Source organism: Littorina saxatilis, linkage group LG17 (genome assembly GCF_037325665.1).
Source record: "Littorina saxatilis isolate snail1 linkage group LG17, US_GU_Lsax_2.0, whole genome shotgun sequence".
NCBI lineage: Eukaryota > Metazoa > Mollusca > Gastropoda > Littorinimorpha > Littorinidae > Littorina > Littorina saxatilis.
In genome coordinates this window covers 23,162,833-23,175,810 of record NC_090261.1, presented here as the reverse complement: position 1 = coordinate 23,175,810, position 12,978 = coordinate 23,162,833, and the positions used below count along the sequence as shown (strand labels likewise).

At 39.8% G+C, this 12,978-nt stretch overlaps 1 non-coding gene across 1 annotated transcript; it reads right to left on the bottom strand.

The window, feature by feature from the left end:
• Positions 1-2,089: 2,089 nt before the first annotated feature.
• On the bottom strand, positions 2,090-2,185 carry Trnai-gau (transfer RNA isoleucine (anticodon GAU)). The gene has a single exon. It is a non-coding gene; the product is annotated as a tRNA-Ile (tRNA).
• Between the last annotated feature and the right edge of the window lie 10,793 nt (positions 2,186-12,978).

The following is a 12,978-nucleotide window of genomic DNA, read 5'->3' as shown; positions in this document are numbered from 1 at the left end:
AAGAGTGCTCTTCCCAAGGACGAGGGGAGAATCGGAAGTCTTCTTCTTCATCGCCTTCTTCTTCTGTTTGTCTCCATTATTCACTAAAGGTCTGGGGTTGCAAGCAGGAGTTTGCTTACGAAAACTGTGGTATAAAACCTGTTGCGCGCACCAGACCAGCCTATAGCACTGTCAATGTATTTTCTTGATCTCCTCAACCTGTTCTTTTCGTACACTCGGTACTTTTTAATTCTTTCTTTTTAAATCTAATCTCTTGCAAAAAGTTACAATCTTGTCCAGGGATACTCTGACTCGGTCATAGGAACCACGAATGTACAAGTACAGGAATAAAGGCCTTGACTTCGCGATGTCTTTTTACCGAATATTTAGTGCCATAGGCTTCGTGCAGCGAGCTTCGTGGCGTAGACTTCGCGAAGTCGACTTCGCCAAATTGATATCAGGCTTGAGGGGAGAGACTGAACTATAATAATGTATATTATCCAGGCCATGGGAACCATACCAACTGCACAAGGGAGATGAGACTCCGAGACGACGCCGAGAGGATTGCGATGTCTCGGTCACAGGAACCACAAGAAAATTTGCTGATTCAAATCAGCAGGTTCCCAGACGTTCCTTCATGTAATTTTTAGGTGAATGGTCAAAGTGGTTTCTTCAAAAAACAGTCATGGCAGGGTGTTTGTGTGTGACACTTGTCCGAGTGCTAGCGTGAAATAGTGAAATGGTTAAATAACGCAAGTTATTTGAAGGAAAAAATCTTGTTTTGTTCCCGATCAATATTATGCAAGCGAGGGTTTTGTTTATGGTAAATATGTTCTGAAATGGACTACATGTATATATACATGTAGTCCATATATATATATATATATATATATATATTATGCACACACTCAGTCATCTTGCACATCAATGCAACACATGGATAGGATTAATGGAATGACATGTATTTGTCAACAACGAATCATGGGATAGAAAACTACAAAATGTGAAAGAAAGTACATTTAAACAATAAATGTAATACTGATTGTTAAACAAATGTAACATCGTTAATTGAACACCATTGTGATAATAGCACCAGTAACAAGATATTGGCAAGTGCAATGATGGTAGTATTGTAATTACATTTATTTGTCAACAACAAATCAGGAGATAGAAAATTCAAAACGGGAAAGAAAATGTTTATGTTAACAAAATCCTGAAATCAATTTTAAGTAAGATATTGCCGTCAACATGGAAAAAATGCGCGAGTGTCAATTGGTACAGTAAAACTAAACGTTTCATTGGACATTAGCGCAATTTTTTCATGCCGACGACGATATGTAGATTGTTTTATGTCACACCCACAGCTTAAAAATAGTTTGGTTTGATCGAGAAATGTTTGAGTTATGAAAATAATTATATTTATCTGTCAACAACAAATGACGAGATAGAAAAATTAAAAATGGGAAAGAAAATGTGTTATGTTAACAAAATCCTGAAATCAATTTTAAATAAAATATTGTCGTCAACACGGGAAAATTGCGTTAGTGTCAATTGGTACAGTAAAGGTAAACAACATTTCACTTGACATTAGCGCAATTTTGCCATGGCGACGACGATATGTACATTGTTTTATGTCACACTCACAGCTTAAAAATAGTTTGGATTGACCAAGAAATGTTTGAGTTATGAAATAATTATATTTATTTGTCAACAACAAATGACGAGATAGAAAAATAAAAAATGGGAAAGAAAATGTGTTATGTTACACAGCTTAAAAATAGTTTGGATTGATCGAGAAATGTTTGAGTTAGGAAAATAGCAACTGCTCGGATTGTAAAAAGAAGTCTAGAAAATGGAGTTTTGGTGCATTAGTGAAAAACATAATTGGCATAATTATACATTGTTAATGTTAATTGAACATGATTCAGATATCATCAGCAACATGATTCAGATATCATCAGCAGCAAGTTATTGGCAAGTGAAACTGTAAACAAATGTTAAAGACAGTGGGTTTGAGAAACAGTAAAATATAGTTTGTACATGTAGTAAGAACACCTAAAACTTATCTCGGAAAGACAAAAAAAACTGCGTTGCGATCAAAAATATTGCGTGGCCCACATGGGGGTCGAACCCCACGACCTCCGCGTTATCAGCACGGCGCTCTAACCAGAGATATGTATGCTCTAACCAACTGAGCTAATGGGCCAAGGGAAAGAACCGTTGTGTGCCCTATCGCATGGCGTTGAAGCGAGTTACTTCCCTTACACCTTCAATGCTTTCAAGTGCACCACCGGAAGCTAGATGGTTTGCGATTGATGTCGCTCTAGAACTGTTTTTTGTCATATTTTTAGCGTGTGAGATCTGAGATAGTTTTTATTTTTATTATATAACCTATTATAGTGTAATTTTGCATCATGCTGTAACAGTTTCAAGAAAGAATGAAAAAAAATTTTGAAATACATTGCTGCAAACAACTAAGTTTGCCGAAAATTAGTTCCGAATGTCACCGTTCACACAGGCAAATGCCTCCGCATAACCCAGACCTCCGGGTCTGGGAATAACCCTGCAAGTGAAGGGAGAGAACTGATATTCATGTGTCCTTGTGGCAGTTGACATTCCGCCAAAGTTCAGGCGAAGTCGATGGAAGGTTTTCGTGCGTGTGATGGGTCACGTTCCTGTGGCCGATTCTGTCACTGTGAATAATGTGTGTGTGTGTGTGTGTGTGTGTGTGTGTGTGTGTGTGTGTGTGAGTGCGTGCGTGCGTGCGTGCGTGAGTGAAGGCGTGTGGTTGTGTGATAATATATATATATCACGCCGTAGACGGTGGCTGCATGGGGAATTGCCTCCGCACTAACTTACACTGCTGAAGAGCAACACGCAGGGTGAGTTTCTGCACAAAATCGTCTCTGTTTTCTCCAAAATGACATATCATCACATTACTGGCGTTTGTACTTCGACCTAAGGTGTTATAGCATCCCATCATCGATTTTATTCTTTTCTTCGATGCATTTGTTAACGTTGAGCTTCGATTATTTATGCTTTTCTTGCAAAGTTTGCGTAAATTCTGACTTCCCACAGTTATTACGGAAAATCAAGGTTATCAATCAAACTGCAGTCTATTGGAATATCATTATTGTTTATTAGTTGACATGTGGTCCAAGTTGTGTCATCCAAAGTCACGCGGTTGGAGCGTAATTCTTGAATCTGTACCACGACTGATCGATTTTGCGGCGGCCCACCTACGCAAAGGGTGGCTGCATGCCAATGCACTATTTGCGCAAATGATACTGTGAACAGCGCATCCAGTAATAACTAATATAATAATATAAATAATATAATAGTTAATATTAAGCTTGTATTTGTATGTTTTGGGAATTGGGAGACGAATATGTTTTGCTTCTTATGATTATAGAATTAGTTTTACAGTGCGGGAAATATATGGCAATTTATGCCTGTTCCATATGACTTCAGGGGCGTAGCAGAACTGTCAAAGAAGGTTCGCCGGAAAACAAATAAAAGCCACAAATTCGTTGCACACCTGTCAAAAGTGGTCCGGTAGAAAAAAATCACAGGCACTACACCGCCGAGGCTTATTCGTCTCGTGTGTGATACAGGAATTAATCTCTCTCTCTCTCTCTCTCTCTCTCTCTCTCTCTCTCTCTCTCTCTCTCTCTTTCTCTCTCTCTCTCTCTCTCTCTCTCTCTCTCTCTCTCTCTCTCTCTCTCTCTCTCTCTCTCTCTCTCTCTCTCTCTTCTTCATTTTGTGTTTTCTTTGGTGCCAAAAGTGGTCCGGCGGTCGCAGGACCTGCCGGACCGTGTGCTACGACAGACAGACCAACGAACAGAGTGAGCTATAGACAAGTGACTAAAGTCAGCTGGAAAAACTAATCCATAATACCCACCTTTCCCAAAAATTTCCGAAGATGAGAATATGGACGGATTTCCGCGGATTTCTTTATTTATGTATTACTTGGGATAAAAAAAGAAATAGGTTACAGTCATAAACGCTGTCTTGTCTTATGTTTACACAGGCAGGCAACAGTCACGAACAGAGCCCTAACTATAATATACCATTTTATTATTTGTAGTGCTCGCATAGGTGGGCAACAAGAAAGTGCGTAGGCATGCAGCCGTAAGCAAAGATGCATTGCGTAGGTGGGCAGCCGCAAAATCGATCAGTCGTGGTACAGATTCAAGAATTACGCTCCAACCGCGTGACTTTGGATGACACAACTTGGACCACATGTCAACTAATAAACAATAATGATATTCCAATAGACTGCAGTTTGATTGATAACCTTGATTTTCCGTAATAACTGTGGGAAGTCAGAATTTACGCAAACTTTGCAAGAAAAGCATAAATAATCGAAGCTCAACGTTAACAAATGCATCAAAGAAAAGAAGAAAATCGATGATGGGATGCTATAACACCTTAGGTCGAAGTAAAAACGCCAGTAATGTGATGATATGTCATTTTGGAGAAAACAGAGACGATTTTGTCGTGCAGAAACTCACCCGGCGTGTTGCTCTTCATCGGTGAAAGTTAGTGCGGAGGCAATTCCCCAATGCAGCCACCGTCTACGGCGTGTATATATGGCAATCCGAATGGTGCAAAAGTCCCTTTTAGCTCTTGATGTCTAAATAACACATTATTTAGCTAAATAACGCGTTATTTAGCTAAACAATGCTTTATTTAGCTATATCATGCATTATTTAGCTAAATAATGCATTGTTTAAATTAAACAATGCATTATTTACAGATACAGAAAAAAGAGAGCCCAGAGCACTAAATAATGCATTGTTTAGCATAAATAAGAGATTGTGTTTGTAAATAACTCATTATTTATAAATAATTACGCGTTTTCTCTAAACAATATATTATATGTAAATAAAATATTATTTAGATAAATAAAATATTATTTATCTAAATAAAATATTATTTAGATAAATAAAATATTATATGTAAATAAAATATTATTTATCTAAATAAAATATTATTTATCTAAATAAAATATTATTTAGATAAATAATTTATTATTTAGATAAATAATTTATTATTTAGATAAATAATTTATTATTTAGATAAATAATTTATTATTTACTGTTTTTGCCTTGAAATAGTATTATTACACTAAATAATGCTTTATATAGCTATATAATAGGTTTCCGCTATATAATTCATGATTTGGTAAATAATACATTATATACCGTAAATAAAATATTATATACCGTAAACAATTCATTGTTTAGCGCATCGCGAAGCCGTTTTTTCTCTTGTTGTTTTTTTCCACGTGTTTCCGTGGATCCACGAGAGCTCTGTTGATTCTCAAACTGACCAATCAGACAACTAGCATCTGTACACTAATTAAAGTCCCATTGTTGAGTGTGACGAAAACTCGTGGTGACGATTTTAAAACATGTTGGGTCACGCATGGTCCAATCTTACATGGTCCAATCTTACATGGTCCAACCTTACATGGTCCAACCTTACATGGTCCAACCTTACATGGTCCAATCTTACATGGTCCAACCTTACATGGTCCAACCTTACATGGTCCAATCTTACATGGTCCAATCTTACATGGTCCAACCTTACATGGTTCAACCTTACATGGTCCAATCTTACATGGTCCAATCTTGCATGGTCCAATCTTACATGGTCCAATCTTACATGGTCCAACCTTACATGGTCCAACCTTACATGGTCCAACCGTACATGGTCCAATCTTACATGGTCCAACCTTACATGGTCCAACCTTACATGGTCCAATCTTACATGGTCCAATCTTGCATGGTCCAATCTTGCATGGTCCAACCTTACATGGTCCAATCTTACATGGTCCAACCTTACATGGTCCAACCTTACATGGTCCAATCTTACATGGTCCAATCTTACATGGTCCAACCTTACATGGTTCAACCTTACATGGTCCAATCTTACATGGTCCAATCTTGCATGGTCCAATCTTACATGGTCCAACCTTGCATGGTCCAACCTTGCATGGTCCAATCTTACATGGTCCAACCTTACATGGTCCAACCTTACATGGTCCAATCTTACATGGTCCAACCTTACATGGTCCAACCTTACATGGTCCAATCTTACATGGTCCAATCTTGCATGGACCAATCTTGCATGGTCCAACCTTGCATGGTCCAATCTTACATGGTCCAACCTTACATGGTCCAACCTTACATGGTCCAACCTTACATGGTCCAATCTTGCATGGTCCAATCTTACATGGTCCAACCTTGCATGGTCCAACCTTGCATGGTCCAATCTTACATGGTCCAATCTTACATGGTCCAACCTTACATGGTCCAACCTTACATGGTCCAACCTTACATGGTCCAATCTTACATGGTCCAACCTTACATGGTCCAACCTTGCATGGTCCAATCTTACATGGTCCAACCTTACATGGTCCAACCTTACATGGTCCAACCTTACATGGTCCAATCTTACATGGTCCAACCTTACATGGTCCAACCTTACATGGTCCAATCTTACATGGTCCAATCTTGCATGGTCCAATCTTGCATGGTCCAACCTTGCATGGTCCAACCTTGCATGGTCCAATCTTACATGGTCCAACCTTACATGGTCCAACCTTACATGGTCCAACCTTGCACGGTCCAACCTTACATGGTCCAACCTTACATGGTCCAACCTTACATGGTCCAACCTTACATGGTCCAACCTTGCATGGTCCAATCTTACATGGTCCAATCTTACATGGTCCAACCTTACATGGTCCAACCTTACATGGTCCAACCTTACATGGTCCAATCTTACATGGTCCAACCTTACATGGTCCAACCTTACATGGTCCAATCTTACATGGTCCAATCTTGCATGGTCCAATCTTACATGGTCCAACCTTACATGGTCCAACCTTGCATGGTCCAATCTTACATGGTCCAACCTTACATGGTCCAATCGTGCATGGTCCAACCTTACATGGTCCAATCTTACATGGTCCAACCTTACATGGTCCAATCTTACATGGTCCATGTAAGATTGGACCATGTAAGATTGGACCATGCAAGGTTGGACCATGCAAGGTTGGACCATGTAAGATTGGACCATGCAAGATTGGACCATGTAAGGTTGGACCATGTAAGGTTGGACCATGTAAGGTTGGACCATGTAAGATTGGACCATGCAAGGTTGGACCATGCAAGATTGGTCCATGCAAGATTGGACCATGTAAGATTGGACCATGTAAGGTTGGACCATGTAAGGTTGGACCATGTAAGATTGGACCATGTAAGGTTGGACCATGTAAGGTTGGACCATGTAAGATTGGACCATGCAAGGTTGGACCATGCAAGGTTGGACCATGTAAGATTGGACCATGCAAGATTGGACCATGTAAGATTGGACCATGTAAGGTTGAACCATGTAAGGTTGGACCATGTAAGATTGGACCATGTAAGATTGGACCATGTAAGGTTGGACCATGTAAGGTTGGACCATGTAAGATTGGACCATGTAAGGTTGGACCATGCAAGATTGGACCATGCAAGATTGGACCATGTAAGATTGGACCATGTAAGGTTGGACCATGTAAGGTTGGACCATGTAAGATTGGACCATGTAAGGTTGGACCATGTAAGGTTGGACCATGTAAGGTTGGACCATGTAAGGTTGGACCATGTAAGATTGGACCATGTAAGGTTGGACCATGCAAGATTGGACCATGCAAGATTGGACCATGTAAGATTGGACCATGTAAGGTTGGACCATGTAAGGTTGGACCATGTAAGATTGGACCATGTACGGTTGGACCATGTAAGGTTGGACCATGTAAGGTTGGACCATGTAAGATTGGACCATGTAAGATTGGACCATGCAAGATTGGACCATGTAAGATTGGACCATGTAAGGTTGAACCATGTAAGGTTGGACCATGTAAGATTGGACCATGTAAGATTGGACCATGTAAGGTTGGACCATGCAAGGTTGGACCATGTAAGATTGGACCATGCAAGATTGGACCATGCAAGATTGGACCATGTAAGATTGGACCATGTAAGGTTGGACCATGTAAGGTTGGACCATGTAAGATTGGACCATGTAAGGTTGGACCATGTAAGGTTGGACCATGTAAGGTTGGACCATGTAAGATTGGACCATGTAAGATTGGACCATGCAAGGTTGGACCATGTAAGGTTGGACCATGTAAGATTGGACCATGTAAGGTTGGACCATGTAAGGTTGGACCATGTAAGGTTGGACCATGTAAGATTGGACCATGTAAGATTGGACCATGCAAGGTTGGACCATGTAAGGTTGGACCATGTAAGATTGGACCGTGTAAGGTTGGACCATGTAAGATTGGACCATGTAAGATTGGACCATGTAAGATTGGACCATGCAAGGTTGGACCATGCAAGGTTGGACCATGTAAGATTGGACCATGCAAGATTGGACCATGTAAGGTTGGACCATGTAAGGTTGGACCATGTAAGGTTGGACCATGTAAGGTTGGACCATGCAAGGTTGGACCATGTAAGATTGGACCATGTAAGATTGGACCATGCAAGGTTGGACCATGTAAGGTTGGACCATGTAAGGTTGGACCATGTAAGGTTGGACCATGTAAGATTGGACCATGTAAGGTTGGACCATGTAAGGTTGGACCATGTAAGATTGGACCATGTAAAGTTGGACCATGCAAGATTGGACCATGCAAGATTGGACCATGTAAGGTTGGACCATGTAAGGTTGGACCATGTAAGATTGGACCATGTAAGGTTGGACCATGTAAGGTTGGACCATGTAAGGTTGGACCATGTAAGATTGGACCATGTAAGATTGGACCATGTAAGGTTGGACCATGTAAGATTGGACCATGCAAGATTGGACCATGTAAGATTGGACCATGTAAGGTTGAACCATGTAAGGTTGGACCATGTAAGATTGGACCATGTAAGATTGGACCATGCGTGACCCAACATGTTTTAAAATCGTCACCACGAGTTTTCGTCACACTCAACAATGGGACTTTAATTAGTGTACAGATGCTAGTTGTCTGATTGGTCAGTTTGAGAATCAACAGAGCTCTCGTGGATCCACGGAAACACGTGGAAAAAAACAACAAGAGAAAAAACGGCTTCGCGATGCGCTAAACAATGAATTGTTTACGGTATATAATATTTTATTTACGGTATATAATGTATTATTTACCAAATCATGAATTATATAGCGGAAACCTATTATATAGCTATATAAAGCATTATTTAGTGTAATAATACTATTTCAAGGCAAAAACAGTAAATAATAAATTATTTATCTAAATAATAAATTATTTATCTAAATAATAAATTATTTATCTAAATAATAAATTATTTATCTAAATAATATTTTATTTAGATAAATAATATTTTATTTAGATAAATAATATTTTATTTACATATAATATTTTATTTATCTAAATAATATTTTATTTAGATAAATAATATTTTATTTAGATAAATAATATTTTATTTATTTAAATAACACTTTATTTACATATAATATATTGTTTAGAGAAAACGCGTAATTATTTATAAATAATGAGTTATTTACAAACACAATCTCTTATTTATGCTAAACAATGCATTATTTAGTGCTCTGGGCTCTCTTTTTTCTGTATCTGTAAATAATGCATTGTTTAATTTAAACAATGCATTATTTAGCTAAATAATGCATGATATAGCTAAATAAAGCATTGTTTAGCTAAATAACGCGTTATTTAGCTAAATAATGTGTTATTTAGACATCAAGAGCTAAAAGGGACTTTTGCACCATTCGGATTGCCATATGTATATGTGTAAGATACAAATACTCGAATGCGTGAGCTGTTGAAAGGGAGAGAGACCAATCGTTTGTAAAACGCTTTATGCAACGCACACACACACACACACACACACAACGCACAACGCACTCACACACACACACACATACACACACACGCACGCACACACGCACGCACACACACACACACAAACACACACACACACACACACACACAACCCTTCCATCCTTCGGCTGTGATTGAACTCCAAACTGTTGTTTTTCCACAAACATATCAAATTTTCTCGCAGTTTATCATCTCCCCGGACTCATAGCCGCGGAGTTTCCAGAATCCATTCGATCAGGCGGCCACTACCCTCCAGTATGGAGACAAACTTCTGAAAGTGAAGACAGCGCTGCAGTTCAGGCATTAGCAGTGATGAGGTGATTCCCCTAGGGAGGAAAGCTTGAAGAGGGAGAGAGAAAAATCTATACTGCCTGCCACAATAAACGGTTCACCTCGTCAAACGCGTGATCATGCATGTGAGTGATTTTTTTTGAATGGGGGGCGGGCGGACGGTGGGGGGGGGGGGGGGGGGGTCTTTGTCGTATACTTGTCACAGCGTGGCTAGTACTGCGTGTGTAGCATGCACACGAGGAAGAGTCTATGAAAGTGTTCATTAATTTTTCATTTGAGATAATACAGTTTTCTATGTCAATGTCTATGTCTACTTTCATTCTTGATTATATAATTCTTGATTATATATAAATGATTGATGTATATTTTAGTTTCACTGCAGCCTTGTCTTAGAAATACTGTGGTAGAATTACAGTGGTACCTGTGGTGTGACACAATTCCGTTTAGAGAACAACGCCTACTGTGGTCCCTTTGTCAACAACCTTGACCCAAATCTACCTGTCATGAAAGGTCACCTGCAATCTTCATTTTCTTCTTCAGCGTTCGACGGTTGTGTCGGTCATCTGCAATGAAGGGACACTTTTGGCAGGCCCCAAGAGTGTCCTCTTATCCCCGGTACCACGGTAAAAGATAGACAATGCTCTAATGCAAGAACAACAGCTCGTACATCGCAAAGACATATTGCAAAGATCTGTCGTTGACTCATCAGAATGACACGTCGACAATTTCCTTGGAGCAGATGATTTGGCATATGAAGACAATGTCAATGATTCCCATTTCAGACCAAATCAGCTTCGCAATAATGCTGTCTTTAATTAAACCCGAAGCTGACTTCGCGAAGACTTCAACCAAATCCAGCGTCAAAGCTTCGTGCAGCTAGCTTCGCGAAGTCGACTTTGCCCAATTATTATCAAGTATCAACGAGGATGTTGTCAGAATTCGACAAATATACCAAAAATGTAATGGCCATACAAAGTTGAGCAATGTTCTCAAGTTTGACGCAGTTCTTGGCGTCATATTTCCTTCACAGTGAAAAAGGTTTGGTAACTCTGCCGACATGACGGCACAGGTGTCGGTGATTTGAAAAAGGTTTTTGATCCGGATTTCCAATAGGTGTTGGTCGTGGGATACAACCACAGGCGGAAGGTATCGCTTCCTGGGGAAAATATTGTTCAAGACGGTTTGCCTCTTCCTACAGTCTGTGTAAGGTCAAATAAATACAGTTGAATGATTGTTTGAACTGTATGTACCTTTAATTTTCAGCTTCCGTCCGTTGCAGGTTGTTTTTAACCATCATTTGGACGAATCTTCGTTTGCGAGCCGCTAATATCCACTTTGCGTCAAATCATGCATCCGCACCGAATATGCATACCAGCGCTCATTGGTCTAAAACATATGTAAATATTGTGCAGCAAAGGGAAGCTACCCACGGGAAAATAATCATCGAATATCCTGTTATTAACCAATGAGCGCTGGTATGCATATTCGGTGCGGATGCATGATTTGACACAAAGTGGATATTAGCGGCTCGCAAACGAAGATTCGTCCAAATGATGGTTAAAAACAACTGCAGCGGACGGAAGCTGAAAACTAAAGGCACATAATAGTTCAAACAATCATTCAACTGTATTTATTTGACCTTACACAGACTGTAAGAAGAGGCAAACCGTCTTGAACAATATTTTTCCCCAGGAAGCGACTCCAAGAACACAGAAGACTCGAAGGTGAGTGACGTACCTTGTAGTCTTTCTGTGATAGTAGTAGTCCAGTGGACGATACCTTCCGCCTGTCGTGATACAACACAGCAGCCGATTTCGTCTATGCGTGACCGGTGGTGTGCGCAGCGCTATTAAAAAGGATCTTTTCGTACACTGTCTCTGATATTCAGACCCATAAAATATGAACAGCAGGATGATAAAAATGATAAAAATGAAACCAGGTTTGAAAGGTTAAAAAAAGTGTCGGTGTTTTGCGTAAGCTGCGACAGCCTTGCCGGAAGCCCTGCAATATGACCGAAAAGGGACTGCCCTACATCTGTGATAAGTTTTCGTTTTGAATTACAAGCTTTATGTGACGAATCTCACGTTATCTTTATAGGGTATCGAAAAATTACTGAGGCGAAGAAACAACACCGAACACACGTAACAATTCTTCAATCGAACAGTATCGATTACTACTTGTTTCTCTTTGGCTTGGGAAAATAAACATATCACTGTCAATAGCCCCACCTGGGGCTGTGTCGGAAAGTCGTAAAATATGGGCTTCCTCAGATAAGACTCCAAACAAACAAAACAAAAAACAAATAAAAAGGAAAGATTCGATCAGAGGCACATGGTTTAGATTCTGTAAAATTGCAGGGTTTGCATATATCTGCCTTCTGTTTCGCTATCAGATTCTGAAGACCACGAGGCACCCTTATTCATATTCCCCATTCCTACCTTCATCCCTAGACCTCCTCACAACCGACGCCGAACAAGATCCATGCGTCAATCTAACTTTAAAATAGATCGTTTTGCGTAAGCTCATGCTGCCAACATTTGCTGCTGTTTTTTTGCTTTTTTTTAGGCGACCTCAGAAGACAAACTGTCAGCTGACACCAGTGCACGCAATTGAAAGATGATTAATTAAGCTCATAGAAAAAAATAGGAGTTAGAAACTGAGGTGTCTGTTTTGAAAATTCACGTAGAATACACAACTATCAGCAGAAACAAATAGTAGGGAATTTACTCTCTGTCTCTCTGTCTGTCTCTGTCTGTCTGGCTGTCTCTGTCTCTCTCTGTCTCTCTCTCTCTCTCTATCTC